General features: G+C 46.1%; 1 protein-coding gene across 6 annotated transcripts in view; it reads right to left on the bottom strand.

Moving 5' to 3' along the window:
* Positions 1-15,237, bottom strand: part of ACKR3 (atypical chemokine receptor 3) — a 78,348-nt gene that overhangs the window by 50,378 nt on the left and 12,733 nt on the right. Inside the window, exon 2 of one of the 6 annotated variants that reach the window (XM_021399516.1) lies at positions 7,222-7,380. The exons of 2 other annotated variants lie outside the window; for them this stretch is intronic. The gene's annotated coding sequence lies outside the window, so the exon portion shown is untranslated. Of the gene's footprint in view, positions 1-1,585; positions 1,677-2,902; positions 3,072-7,221; positions 7,381-12,748; positions 12,799-15,237 lie in introns of those variants that run through there. 3 more of the 6 variants (XM_021399515.1, XM_021399517.1, XM_021399513.1) reach the window with 3 other exon arrangements.

Here is a 15,237-nt window from a genome sequence, read left to right as displayed (position 1 = left end):
CATGTAACGGATCTGTCAAGAAAAGCATTCTTCTCTCACTGCCCTTGTTAGCTGATAGTTTCAGCTTGCATTTCTCTCATCAATCCTCCTCCTTTAGATATAAAAGCCCTTTGGACACTTTAACATCCTGAAACATAGCCAGGATCCTCATTCTTCCCCATTCCCCTAACCCACAATTAAGATGTAAATCCTGTAACTGAGAGCATCCTTCTGCTTCCTGCTCCCAACCCCAGGGCAAGGCTGCATTGAGCAATCAAGTGACTGAAACAAGCCAAACCAAGGAAAGCACACAGAGAAACGACTTACTCAGCCACTTGTATCTCTCAATGTCCTTGCCTCCCCAGAGGATCTCCTGGGTGGGATGCAGGTTTTGGTGGGGCTTATGGGATAGCCTGCATTATAGAAACTCACAGTGAATGCTCGGCTGTTCTAGGATGTTGTCACATATGAAGGAGACAACAGAGCATGGAAGAGCTGGGACACGCTTTTGCACTAAGCAGTCTCTTCTTGTCCCCACAGGGGACTGGCAGCTGGGCCGAGGAAGCTTCATGCCTCTGAAAAGGGTTCACAAAGCACCTCTTACTCCTCAGTCTGCATAATCGGCTCTTCCCAAAGCTCCCACCCTTCCTGCCTTGCCACAGTCAGGCTCTGCCAGAGACAAACTGAGGAAGAAAAGGGAGATAAGGGGGGAGATTACAGGAGAAGATTCAAGGCACTATTGTCCCGGTGGAAGGGGAAGCTGGTGGCACTAGCAATAAGGAGGGCCATGCACACAGCCAGGAGAGATCAAATCTCTCCACAAACAGGGCCCAAATTGGCCCCATGAGGGGATCTAGCTCACTCCTGCAAACCTATCCAGCCTCCCAGTCTTTCATCTTGCTGGCATGCTGAAAGACAAGGCTGAGATTCAAACCAAATTAACTGCTTGTTTGGCTAAGTCCTCTCACCCCATACCTTGCCTCAACACAGTCAAAGCAACCTGAGCTCTCCCTGCCAGCACAGAGCCCTGTGCCAGAGCAAGGATGACATCTGTGATGCTCCCGAAGAATTGGCACAGGAACACTGTCCCGTGCAGAGACCCGAGATGTCCCCAAGTGGAAGACAGAGAGTGAGAGGTTTCTAGTGGAAGACACGGGTTCCAGCTTTGTCCCAGCAGCCTGACCCAATTGAATGACCCACAGAACACTTGGGATCAGACTCACAGCCAGCAGCACTGCCATGAGAGACCTGCATCAGGGGTTAATCCACCAGCAGAAATATGCAAGGTTCTGCAAAGCACACGCTGCAACTGCTGCTGAATCTGTGCAGAGCACTGCCGCCCCAACAAAGTTCAGGGGCCTGCATCCGAGCAATCACCGCTTCCCCCTACAGCCAGCGAAGGGAAATGAGATGTTCTGTATTCATACGCACAAGCTCGGACACCACCTAAACAAACCTCACCGCTTCAAGCCCCATCTCCGAGACTCTGCGCTCCCGAGCCGTGCCGGGAACAACCGTGTCACCTCATATCACAGAGCCACCTCAGCCCGGCAGCGCGATGCTCGGCCCTGGCCCGGCTCCCCCCGCGGCCGCCCGCCATCATTACCTCACAGTCTGCGTGCCGCCCGCTCGGAGCCACTGAGCGCCGCCCGCCGTCGTCGGCCCTTATAGCGGCGGCGGGAGACCGCCTCCGGAGGGCGGCCCTGCCCGGCCCCGCCGCCCGCCCCCGGCCCGGGCAGCTCGAGGGGCTGAGGCGGGAGCGGAGGGGCCCGCCCAGCCCAAGGGGGACAGGCCGCCAACCCGCTCCTAAAATACAGAGCAGGTCGAGCGCGGCTCTTTTTATACCTCCGCCATACACCGGGCTGGCTCAAAGGCTACTAGTGGAGAGACCCTCAGTCAGCCAATGACTGTCAGAAGGAGGGAGGGAAAGGATGGGAAGAGCGGGTTAGCCGTGCTGTTTTCTTCTCCCTGTATAACATTATATAACACGCTGAGAAGACTGAGAGCAAATTCTCACCTCTGCTCCCTTGCAAAGCCAAGGAAAAGTAACGCCAAGGAAAGGTGATGGGGTGTAAGAGATGTGCCAGCTACAGTTGAAAAAAATCCATCCCACCACATCTCTCCTCATTAAAGGAAAGCCATCTAATCACCTGCGCTATGTAGGAATCACAGAACCATTCCAGTTTGGAAAGTCCCCCAAGATCCGTAAGTCCAAGTCCAACCCACCCCACCATGCCCACTGACAGCATCGCTCAGTGCCACATCTCCATGGTTCTGGAATACCGCCAGGGACAGTGACACCGCTACTTCCTGGGCAGCCTGTGCTAGTGCCTCACTGCTCTTTTTCATAAGAAATTGTGCCATCACCTCTTGTACAATTGCTGTTACCTGGGAGAAGAGGCCGACCTCCACCTCACTACAACCTCCCTTCAGGCAGTTATAGAGAGCGATAAGGTCTCCCCTGAGCCTCCCCTTCTCCACAATGAACAATCCCAGTTCCCTCAGCCACTCCCCACAAGACTTGTGCTCCAGAATATCACAGCTTCATTGCCCTTCTCTGGATGTACTCCAGGGCCTCCATGTCTTTCTTGTATTGAGGGGCCCAAAACCACCAAATAGTATGCATTTTGTTTACCCCATGATACTTATTTCCACAGGCAATCAGAAGCTTCCATTCAAACACCATCAAGCAGCAGAGTCCATAGATCCATCAGATTTACATCCTGCAAGCAAAGTGTGTTAATCAGCCTCAGGTTTTCTGCCAGCAAAGAGGAGGTTAAGCTGTGGACATGACACCTCCCACAGCTGAAAGGACACACTGAAGCTAGCCCATCCCACTGCAGGTTTGGGTGCCTGGAAGGAGAAGCACAGAAATATAAGCCCCTTGCTGTCCCACAGATGGAGCAAGCGAGATGAAACATACCTCGCTCCCCTCCCCGGATGAGGACAGTTTGATCCTCCCAACTTCACAGCTGTCAGTGAGCAAAGCATTTCGGCATTCGTTTAAATTCTGCATGTGCGCTGAAGCCCATGAATGCTGGCACAATTGAAGTATGATGAGTTCAGACAACGATGGGCTTCAGTTTAAAAATAAGCGTGTACTGAAGCCCTTGGCTAAATCAGGCTCTGAAAATCCTAAGCAAAAAAAAAAAAAAATACTCCAGCAGAAGACCAGAGTCACTTGGACAAAAAAAGCAAGTTGAGCAGTTTTTCCTTACTTGGTGTGCCAAAAAATAACATCAAAGATTACAGCCTCTCCAAAAATACCATCCAGCATCTGCAACCACAAGGCTGCTTGCTGTCCAGGAGTTGCAGGCAGCCTCCTCTCTTGCATTTGCTGAGAGCAGAGCCCTCACTGCCCTCACTTCCCTTCCAGGTCCCTCCCTCCAGCTATCTTTTACAGGGAACACGTTCCACACGCAGGAGGGACGAGCCCATTCCCTTTCCATTATGAAAGCCAGATTTTGCTCAGTGCTCAGGGATGAAATGCTTGAGCAGTAAGCAAAACAACACAGTCTCAAAGAACCTCACAGCACAAAACCATCCCCCTACAACATGGCAAGCAGAGCTGCAGAGAAACAGGGCAACCCTGATAAGATCAGCACAGGGCCAATGCTACTTGCTTGGTGAGGTTAAATCTTCTCTATAACCGCTGCTAAAGGCAGTCCAACCACAGCCTCCAGGAGATGCAAGCTCTGAGACAGCCCAGCAAGCAAGAACTCCCTGCACAGACACAGTACAATGAGTTCTTACCCACCCAAATTTCCTTCTCACCTAGGACATGGATTTTCACCATGGGAACAGAGCGAGAACTTGTTCAGCAATTGTTCTGTGGCTTGACACCTGGAGTTTGCCATCCCAGTCTGCAGGCAGTGTAGAGAAACCCTAAAGGCTGAATCCTGAATATCAGACAACTGCTCGACAAAGTGAGTAGCCCCAGCCTCCAGCTCCAGGGCTGCACTTTTTGGTTTGAAGGGTGACAGCTACCAGGCTGTCTTCAGCAGCAGGACTCTCCCACCATGAGCCTCTGCTATCCAGGTCCATGGGTAGCATAGGGCCTTGCACGAAGTCAACACTCTGCTGTGCTCGGCACTGAAGATAAACACACGTAAGGGTGAGCTCTGACCAGTGGAGATAGGTATGACAGTTTTAGCTCTATGAGAGAAAAGTCAAGGAAAACGCAGCTGAATGACTTGACTCAGGGTATTTGGCTCAAAGTAGTGCTAAAAGCCAGGTTATTACTCTCCAATATGCCTGAATTAAAGCATTATCTTTCTTTTCCCTCAAAAGCACAAGTTCTTAGTGCTTACACTAAAGGGGGCAATGGACAGGAACAGAAAATCCAGAATTCCACAGTGTGCCTTGCAGCCTCTCCCTGTTGGCACTTGGAATGAGAGTTGAAAGCCTCCTCACTTTCTCTTAAGGCTTCGTTTTCCAACTGCGAGGCAGATGGAAGCGAACACCAAGTCCTGCCTACTTAAGTCAATAGATTAAAAAAAAACAATGCAAGCTGGCAGCTTCAAGTGTTAGAAAGATTTGAGGGGGTGAGAGAGAAAGCCAGTATGGCCAAGTACATGCGTGTGTTGGGAGGGGGAGCATTAGAATAGCATGTCAAACATCAAAAAGGGACAAAGGGAAACATTTCTCCATTGCATAAGAGAGGATCTGCATCCAGCAGAAGTGAGACGGAAGCAGCATCACCGCGCATGTCTGAAGGCAGCAGCATCACGCACAGGCAGAGAACAGTGTGCTGGCCAGGAGTGCAAACACCCATGTCGAGATGACAAAGCCAGGGATAGCTGAACAGACAGGCGCCTGCAGGAAATCAGGCTGTGATACATGAAGTGCACAAAGGTAAATGCTTCCTGCAGCCCTGGGAGTCAGTGCCAGTGGGCTGCTGGATGGAAATGCAGCACTCATTTCCTCCCTCCTCCAAGAGGGTTCTCTGTCCTCTGCTGGTGATGTTCCTCACCCTATAATACATCCAGAGTCACCTCTGTGAAATGGCAGGAAACAAGTAGGGAATGTCCAGCAGGCCATGACTGTGGCACTGTCCAGTTTTGTTTCCCCTGCAACAGAAGACGATCAAGTCATTTAATGCCCACCCAGGCATGTGCTGGTGGTGCTGGCTGGGACAGGCAGTGTGCCCTAGGATGTGGTGCTCATGCTCACAAATGCACTGCGTTACCCTATTTTATAGCTAAGGAAACTGTGGCACAAAGAAGTCAGCTTCCTAGAACGGGAGAACAAGAGAAGAGACATGAAGTTCTCTCCTTTCTCCTCTGTAGCATTCACCTTCTTGATTCCACAAAAAAAAAGAAAAAAAAAAAATCCGTCAGGAGGTGGTTTCTATCCATACCACCAATCTAAAGCTCTATTTTCAACTTCTCCACTGCAAACAATAAGGACAGGATTTAAAATTACAATTTTAGAGAAAGTAAGCTGAGCTTCTTGGGATGTCACATTGCTTCAGCATCTGAGGTACAAAGGACCATATACCAATGGGCCTGTGAAAACCTGCAGCTGGAGACTGGTGTTTTCCAGGCAGAAAGGATACTGCCTTTAGCATTTACCTCTTGACAAGTGATGATGAACAGCAATGATTTAGAGAGACAATATAAAGCATGCACCGCTTCACATGTGTCTCAATCAATGGGGCCACCCAGGATTGTAGCTGCTCTTTGACTTTCTCCTTGGAAGACACAGAATGAGAGAGGTTACTGCCAGTGCCCCTGCCCAGCCACCCTGCCAGCACTTTCTGTCGATCCCAGCAGGATTTGCAGCCGCTGATCCCAGCAAGTTTCTCAAAAGCCAAGCACAGGTACAGCACACATCCTAGCAGCCATGGGAAGGGCCAGCAGAGCAATCAATTTACCATTTTCAAGGCAAAGAGAGCTTTCAGGAGAAATCAATTGGTGGCATAATTAGGAATATTACCCATGTAGCTAATAATTATCTACAGCAGCTCTCTTCTTCACAGCTCATTTCTGCTTTACTCCTCTTCCACTAAATAAAGGTGTTACCTATGGATGTTATTTGTGGCTTCATAATCCACTGTCAGAGGCATTATAGCAATTTATTTGAAAATGCGCTGGACCATGACCACGAGGAAGATGAAGTAGGACTTTGAGCAAGAAATACTGCCTGGAGCAGTCAAGCAGATAGCAATGAAGACTTTCAGAGGCATTGATTTTTATATAAACACTATTCCAAACTTCTCTCAGACCAGCACCACGACTTGCATGTGTTAAGGGTAGATTCTGACAGAAGCCGTAGTACAGAAAGTTGGGTTTAACTTTGCAGCAGCAACAAGTGTTTCAAGTGGCACACCAAAGCAGAGAGAGGAAAAAAGGATTTGAATCAGGATGGTGGAACCCCCCTCCCTGCCTTCCCTTGCTTCCTTGGGAAAAACTCCTGCTAGGTGTAAAATGACTGAATGCTACACACCGGTAAGAAGTAAAAAATTCATTAAATCATAAATCTTTTGGAAAGGGGATCTACTGGGGAGATTATATTCACTTTTCATAGACATATTAATTCAACAGTGGCATATCATATTGTTCTCTGTGGGGAGAAAAGACACAGTGCTTTAAAGCATGATATTTAGAGCAGTCCTTTAGGAAGGAAAGCAAATATAATCTTGGCAAGGAAAACTGACTTCATGAGTACAGAATAAGGGACATTAAAAGCAAGGCCCAAGCTCCAGCTGCCGAAAATCAGCATAGCTTGACCGGAGTTACTGGATCTAAGCCCATGCATGGGAGCTGAGAATGAAGGTCACCCTGATTGAGCTGCAATTCCTTGAAATGTTAAGTAAATGAACACAAAGGGTAATTTTTTACTGGGCCCATTGTGAATGCTGTCTAGCCTGCTAGCAAACACCAATGCCAGGTGAGACAACAAACGCATTACAACTGTGTTCTCCGCAGGTTTGATGTTTGTTGGGTGGGAATTATCTGGCATTCTCATTTGGAACTCTGACTGCTGCTGGGCTCAGCACCAGAAACTGCCAAGCTCTCCCAGCTCCCCAGTCCCATGAGACTCTCAGGGTTCGGGTAGAACTGGATGACCAGCTGCAAAACAAGGGCTCACTATAGCCCTGCTTCAGCGGCTGCCTCAGTCTCCATTCTCTAGGAGCCTGCAGTCCTAGAACGTCGCATGGCCCGAAGTGTCTGCAGCGGATCAGTACCCCCAGGACTTCCACTCATTTCAAATGGGAGCTAACCTCCCCTTTCTCCATACCTTTAGCATGGCAGTCAGCACAGCCGCATAGGATATGTATGTTCCAGTTTTCCCCAGCTTGACTTGAAGTGTGGAGAATGCTGGAACTGACTGCTGTACATGTTCTCCAGGTGCTTAGCACACTGTACAAGCCCCACTCTCCTGAGACACATATTTTCCCTGTGAAAAACACATGTAGATATGACCATGGCGCATAGCTTCAAGGATGAAGATTGAGTTTGAGGCTAGCAGCAACTCCTCCCTCACTGAGTAGTTCAAGGCTGCACTCTGCTCATCACAAATCTCACAGGGTACTTTGTGCTGCTTCTCTGCTCCTACACCAGCAGTCTGATGCTATAACACAGGACTAGATTCCTCTCCAGATGATAGTTTCCTCACGGAATCCTACAGGCATCTTCATTTTGTATTGCATCAGATACACAAGACTGAATCAAGACAGTGCTAGGCACTTTGTTTAATCATAAATTTAGGGGACAGTCATCAACAAAGCTCCTCCTTGTAATTTTTTGCCCTTTAGCAGTGAAAAATTTTCCCACACTGGTTGTAACCAATCAGCTGTAATCTAGAGGACCTCCCCTGCCAACTACAGAGTCCTCATACCTGGGAGGAGATGTTCCTTCCACCCCTGGGGCACCTACATGTAATTGCCTGTATTAGCCAAGAAACAAAGCTGCACTCCCAAATATCTCAAATTCACGTGCCTCTGTTTTCAAGACTTAGATCAACTTCACACAGCTCCATAAGCACAAGTCCAATCACCCCAAACAGGTTCGGTGTTGTTCTGCTGTACAGCTGCTCTCATAATAGCTACGGGAAGGTCTTCAGCATGCATACAAGATAACATACAGTAACAGTTCGTGACCATGACCTTTCTCTGCAATAACTCGCTGTCCAAAATATTCTATCCTAGCTTGATCCAGAGGAACAAGGGTAAAACATAGCCAAATTTTACCAACACAAAGTAACAATGACTGTTGAACAGCTCTTACACAATAATTCAATACAGGTAAGTTTGACCCTGTAAGAGCCTTAACCAGCTCAAGCACAGCTAACTCAACTTGGCCCACTGGAAAGTTTTAAAGAAGGAGCTTGCTTATCACCTGGATTACCTGGGAATTTTTTCAAAAATAAAAGTGCACACACATGCAAACCGGACTCAGGCTCTCACTTCCCTCTTTCCTTTTGCCTACACAGCTATCTTGGTCAAAACTTTCCCATCCGTTCCAGTGAGGTGTGAAATTGGAAGCATCATTGCTCCCACTGACAAAAGTGCATACAGGACTGTTCCTACGTAATTAAATGAGTAGATAAAATTAAAAGGGCTAATGCAACATCAACCACAAACGGTCAAAACAACAAAGTCAGAACACACAAACCACAAAGATTCTTAAGGCAACATTAAGTCAGTCATACATTATTGGTATTTGCTAAAACTGATTTAACTACTACTTGAGATGAAGAACACTAATAAGGCTGTATTTCTGCCCATACCTGGGCCAGGTTCCCAGCTGAGACAAGCTGTTTGTACCAGCTGAGCATTTAGATGATTTTTTTTTCCCTGTGGAAATCCTTATTGCTGGGGTTCTTAATGTTGGCTGTAGGTGCAAGTCATGCTGGCAGCTGGTCATAGCCAAATGCTGTAGGAAGCCAGAGGGGTCTTAGACTACTCCAGAGCTCAAATTATCCAATGTGAGCACAGGGAGGCAGCCTGTACTTTAGCTTCTGTCCAGGGCCCCTGGAAAGTTAATCCTATCCGATTACACTACTTCTTTTTTTTTCCATAGAAGAAATAAACAGTCTTTTGTACTAAACATAAGGCTGCCTTCTTTTGAAGGAAGGTTTATCATCCAGGATAAATTCATGAGTTCATTTCATTTTTGTCCCAGCTCTTCAAAGCAGTGTTTCTACTTTATGATGCAATATCATTTGGTTCTGCCTGTGTGCCAGACAGTCCCCAAAGGAGATGCCACTTTTCCTTCTCTGTAAAAAATAAATTTAAAAAATCATGAATGCAGATCAACCCATCGATTGTTTAAAGCCTGCTCACCAAATTCCACACACACACGTTAGAGCTATGAAAACATACATGTATGGTACTGGGACCAGTCTCCTGTCAGACAGCAAATACCAGGAATGCAATCAATGACATTGTTCTATGAAGAGCAGTAACCAGTGGATGACAAAATCTGCTCTGAAAAGCCCCATGAGAGATCCCAGCTCTGAGACAAGAAGGATGGCTTGGTTGCCTTCCCCACACCAACAGGGACTCTGTTGTACTGAACTGAAACCTTGAACTCATTACAATGTCACTCTGTCTTCGGATCCGGTATCCTGTGGGGGAATCTTCTGGGAATGTATTTTGGTTCAGACGTGGGTCAAGGAGAGTTGATTGACCTGAAAATAAATCCAGGCAATCTCAAGCTGGAGAGCTATTGACTACTGTCTGCAATACAATAAAGTAAGGAGATCAAACTGGGTTGAAACTCAGGGTTGACATAAATCCAAGAAGAAAGGGGAACAAGAATATTCATTCACTAACATGACAAAGGGGACATTTTTGGTTGCATTGGCAGAATACAGAACAGGGCCTGAAAGTGCTTCCCAGGCAGTTCTTTTAGTCTCACATATGGTGAGTGCTGTTTAGCTGGACTGATATCTTCAACAAACTGGTAGTAAGATAAGAGGTATACACATACATGTGTGAAAAGGTTTTGTTGGCTTTTCTTTTTACGTCACTAGATGGAGTTTCCTCTGTTTGCACACAGGGCAACTTTTGTGAGAGGTATTTTATATGGATCCCCAAGGAAAGATCTCAGCAGACAGGCTCTAAGCACTATTGTGTGCACGTGTACATAATAACACTCAGTGACTTGGTTTACAGGCCAGGAGAAACTCTGACTGTACTTGCTGCAGGTCCAAGGTCAAATCCTGCCCCAGCTTGTGCTAAGGGGAGTCATAACACTAACTTTGCTGCACCCAGCATTTCTCTTCTTCCAGGAGCTTTCTTCTATCTGTTGGTTAAAGCTATTTTTTAAACCAGAGATCCTGCAAGATGTTCCCTACCCACACTGTCATACATCCTCAGAGAGAAGTGATAGTCCCTACAGTCCCTACGACTCTCCTGCTTCTCAGACCTCTTGACTGACTCAGCAGCCCTTTGTCTAGCCCTGGAACACAGGCACTACTCAATACTCTCTTCAGCTTCTAAACATGGCTGGAGCTGCTGCTTGTCCTAGAACCTAGAACAACTGGCTCATCTGAGGTTAAGTAGTTTTGTATGGTTTAGTCTTTTTTGCCAGCATTCATTATCCACCCCATTAAGGATCTGGTCCAAGCCCTCTGGTCTTTCCAGTCTATTTCTACCCTACCCTTCTCCCAGGACAGCTTCTCCTATGCTTTGCCAGGGAATAAGCAGAGCAGCCCATTTCACACAGCAGACATGATAGGAGTTCCCCAAGGATGCATTCATCACGGATGCAAGAGTGACCAGGGTAGCTGCTTACAAGAGATGAAGCTAAACTCTGTGGCAAGACTTGAGCGCCACATTCCCCATCTGAGTGCAACTATTCCTAAGAAAAACTCAGTCAAAATTCCTTTTTCATTATTATTATTATTTCACTAAACGCCTTTTTATTAACTAACTTGCACTCTAATGTAGATGATCCTGTTGTTTCAAGAATAAATTATGCTGTTCCTTCCCATCTCCCACTGTGATTGTATGATTCCTGGTCAGACTGTATAATGTTTTATCTAAGAATGCATAAACTCAACTAAACAAAGCTGCAATAGGAAGTTAAGACTTCAAGCTCTCTAAGAGGAAAAGAAAAAAGTTGGGTTTGACAAAGTAACAACGAGTCTGAGAACTTTTCAGATGAAATAAAGTATTTTAAAAGGGACTTATTATTCAAACTCAGCATTTCACATCTGCACCCTTTAAAACTGTCAGGAACTTCATCCCTGACTCAAGTGAAATCTCCAAAATTTGGGATACTTTTTTACCACAGTGTGAAAATTAACACTGTCAACTGCAATTAGCAGTTCAACAGCTCTGCTCACGCTTGCTCCAAAAACAAGTTGTACATGAATATTCACAGCCAAATCCAATGCCATTTAACATTAGCGTTCTGGTAAAGATCTGTCCTCCAGATCACGTGTGAGAATAATGGCATGGATCGGCCTCCCTGAAGTGTCTTTACTGGTGGGTGCCCATCAGCACTGTAATTGCTCTAGGATTAAAGCTCCCCTTAACTGCACTGGCAACTGCTCTGCTGGGGCAGGTCTTAGGGCTATACAAGGGAAGCACGAGTGTTTTCTGGTGGACGCACACATTTTTCCTCTAGAAAAATACTCATCATCAAAGCAGCTCCCCTTCTCAACCCACCTTCCCCATGACATACGCTTGCAGGATGAACTTAACTCCCCCTTTTAAAATACATTTCCATGCTGGACAGCAAAAACACAAGAGAAACTGATCTCAGGGATTTTCCACCCATCAACAGAGATCACAGCAAGCCAGGGGACCTGCACAGCCTTTCAGTTGTTCCCTGCCCTTCTCTGTTCAGATATAAATTGCAATATGAAGTACTCTGAGCCCTTTTAGTGTGTCTTGGCAGATAGCACCTATGAAAATAACTGGAAGAAGGGGAGAATTATTTATTTCAATATTGTGAATTTGATGTAGAGGAAGTTCAACTGTTCTTTCAATGAACCAAACAGACTGGCATAAAGCTGCAGCCATGTTAACTCCATCTCTCCTCACCAGGATAAGTAAGTCTGAACCAGAGGAATGACGAAATGCAAGGATAGGGGAGAGAAAAAGAGATATCACAAACAAAAAATCCATGATGCTGTTTCACAAATAATCACATTTCAAAGCACATGAAGAAACGCCTGCAAAGTGGTGAAAGCCAAGGAAACGTCAAAGGAAAAAGGAAAAGCGATGAGCTCTGTTATAAGCTTCCCCAGTGCATGCTACCAGATGGATTTATACCAAAGCCTAGAGCTTTAAAAACACAAGTAAAATATCTCCTGGTGGTGTTTCATCCCCACGCCAGCATGAAGTCATGCACAGAGCGTGCGCTTGATAGCAGAGGCAGATGGGTGTTACACTGTGGGAAAGGAAGGCACAAGATTTAACACAGAACCTGCTCCACCTTTGCCTTTTTTTCAGGCAGGATGACCCATCCTTTCCCTTTTGCAGGACCTTTCATGTTGAGGGCCCACTCCAGCACCTTCCTGCCGCACTGATTGCACAAGGCAGAGAAGAAAAATAAAAGCGATTGTTTTCCAAGTGGAATATTACTGGCATTTGTCAAAGAGAAAAAGCAGATTCCTCAAGGCCCCTTTCCAGTCTTTCAATAGCCAAAAAGTTGTTCTCCACCAGAACAGCTTTTAAGTGAAAAGCAAGAAATAAATTAGGAGCTGATCTCAAGTCTACTGGTGCAGATAAGTGGAGCCCTTCTGTACTCAGCACAGCCAGAAGAACGGAAAGCAGAGAACCAAGCTCCTCAGAGTTTAAAATACTTACTTAAAGCTAGAAGCCAGAAATGCGAACACAAAATAACATTTGAAAGGAGATGGTGGCTATTTAAGGGATGAAAGGGCAGATTATATTTACAGGGTCATGGGATAAATTTAACAAGTCTCAGCTGAAACAAATCGAGATGCAATTAGGCATCCAAAGTGAAATAGACTCCTCAGCCATTTTATTAACTCCTACTTGTAGCATTAGAGAAAATACAGTTTCAAAAGCAAGTGGCAGATAGCTCTGGAAAAGCCCTCTCACATTGTAGCAAGTTTTATGAGACAAATCAGCTACTAAAGCTCTCACCAGCAGTTGTTTTGGTTGGCTGTCTTTAAAAATAAGAAAAAGGAAAATGGAGAAAGAAAATTGCCTCACATCACCTAATGGAAACGCCACACAAGCCCTGGAAAATTCCCTGGCCCACCAATAGAGCTGGTGGGGAGCTTTCCAACAGGCAACCTTTGGGTAGAGAAAAACATACTGAAGTTTTCTGCAGGAAAAAAATGTTGGGTTTCATGGAAAAAAATCAATTTTTCAGCAGAAAAAAAAAAAAGGAAAATGTCTTAATTTTAAGACAAGGTTAAGTCATCACTCAGTCTGGATCAGCTGCTGTTCCCCACCCTCTGTGGGTGAAGCTTTCTGCTGGAGCTCCACCAGCATGCTTCATCCAGCTCTCTCTCTGGAGAGACATTGCTTCACTGGCATTGCTGTTGTATCTTGAGAAACACAGCCCAGCAAAAGGAGAATGGAGGCAGCTGCTCCAAGATGATTACTTTTTCTTGCGGGGGCCTGTCATGTTTCTTGCACAGCAACAGGAGGAGTTAATCATGCTCTTGACACAACAAAGAAAAGATACATTTGCTTTTTTCAGCAGGCTGCAATGAAGAGAGTTAAGATACTGATGTCAACCACCAGGGCATAATCAGCACACACCCTGTCCTGGCTCCAGTAGCACAGGGAAGAGGGGGGGTTTATTTATGAATTACTTCACGAAGCCAGGAATCTGAGCTGTGAGCAGCAGGACAGTGACCAGGCCAACTGCGATGTCTGCTGGTTGGGTTAAACCCTCTGGATCCCTGAACAAGCTATTAGTGGCCAGATGAATGAAAGCAGGGTCAAAAGACACTTCCAACAGGTCTGTGAGATCCTCACCAAGCAGTTAATTGCTCAGGAAAGAGGCCCATACGTCAATAAAGCAGACATTAGGCATGCTTTGGGGGCTTTCCTGGTTTTCTAGGCAGGCGGTTTGTTTCATCCTTCAGGACCCGGGCACAAAGTATGCATTTGCATAGGCAGGTCTTTGGTTAGCAGGGACAGCCAGCCAGTCAGGCAAACATCTGGAGCCAATGACCAGTTGCTTCAGAACAACTTCTTGTGTGAGTGAGGAGCATAGGGAATGTTGTAGGCAATATGGGAATGAATCTAGGGCAGTCACTAGGACAGGGCTCATAACTGATCTCACAAGCATGCCCAGTATGTTTACACAGAGCGAAACATACTACTTACTACATCTGTGCTGCACTGATCAATAACACTTTGTGATTTACCAGGAGTTCAGGGCAGGTCAACATGCCATGAACAATTCCTCTGCTACAAAGATCAATGCTCTTCAGCGACTGGTGTTTACTTCATGCCACAAGCGATACAACCACTACTGTTTCTGCATGAGCTAACAGGAGCAGATGGGGTGTGCTGATGATATCTCAAGCCCTCTGGATCTGTTTTGTCAAAGGACCAGCATGCCCTGCCTTACTGCAAGTGGTTGTTGGCATTCTGTAAGTGCGCCTGGAGGTGCAGTTAGCCAGAAATCCCAGCATCAAGCAAGAAATAAAGGCCATTCCTCTGTTTACTTACTGACCAGCAATCTCTTGGCCTTCACGCCAAAGAAAAACACGCACTTGTAATATTTCAACCAGCATTTACATCTCTGTAACAAATCCACACAGATTAGCACAGCACTTTAACTGGGGAATACAGCCAGATTAAGTGGCTACAAGTGTTTGAGGCCATTATGGGTAAAAACTAAATGAGAGAGATAAAGAGCACGGGGAAAGCAAAAAGGCAGTTTAGAGAAAATACAAATCCGATGCTGTCATTCAGAGCATTGGATGGTCAATTCCTGGGGGAGCTGCTATACATGGCTGCTGAGCTCTGAGAAGTCCCTTTAGATTCCTCTCATATTAAAATCAACAGAGCACACTTCAAGCAAGGTTAACGCTGGGGAGAGAACTGTCTCAAATAACAGAAAACAATTTAATTTATTTACTCTCAAAAACCGTTCAAGATGACTGGAAATAGTGTAAGCCTTCCTCAGCAGCAAGAAAGACTAAGGAAAGCAAGGCTTTTCATCTCTTTCATACATTCATTGAGCTCTTTGAGTTACATGTGGAGCTTAAGTGTTGGGAGGTTGCTCTTAATGTCATTTCAGACCTGATGTTGCCAGTTCAATATGAAACAGCCCATTGGGCCCTCAGCAGAAGAAGGGTAAAACA

Source organism: Numida meleagris, chromosome 5 (genome assembly GCF_002078875.1).
Source record: "Numida meleagris isolate 19003 breed g44 Domestic line chromosome 5, NumMel1.0, whole genome shotgun sequence".
NCBI classification, from domain to species: domain Eukaryota; kingdom Metazoa; phylum Chordata; class Aves; order Galliformes; family Numididae; genus Numida; species Numida meleagris.
This window is presented reverse-complemented; position numbering and strand designations above follow the sequence as displayed.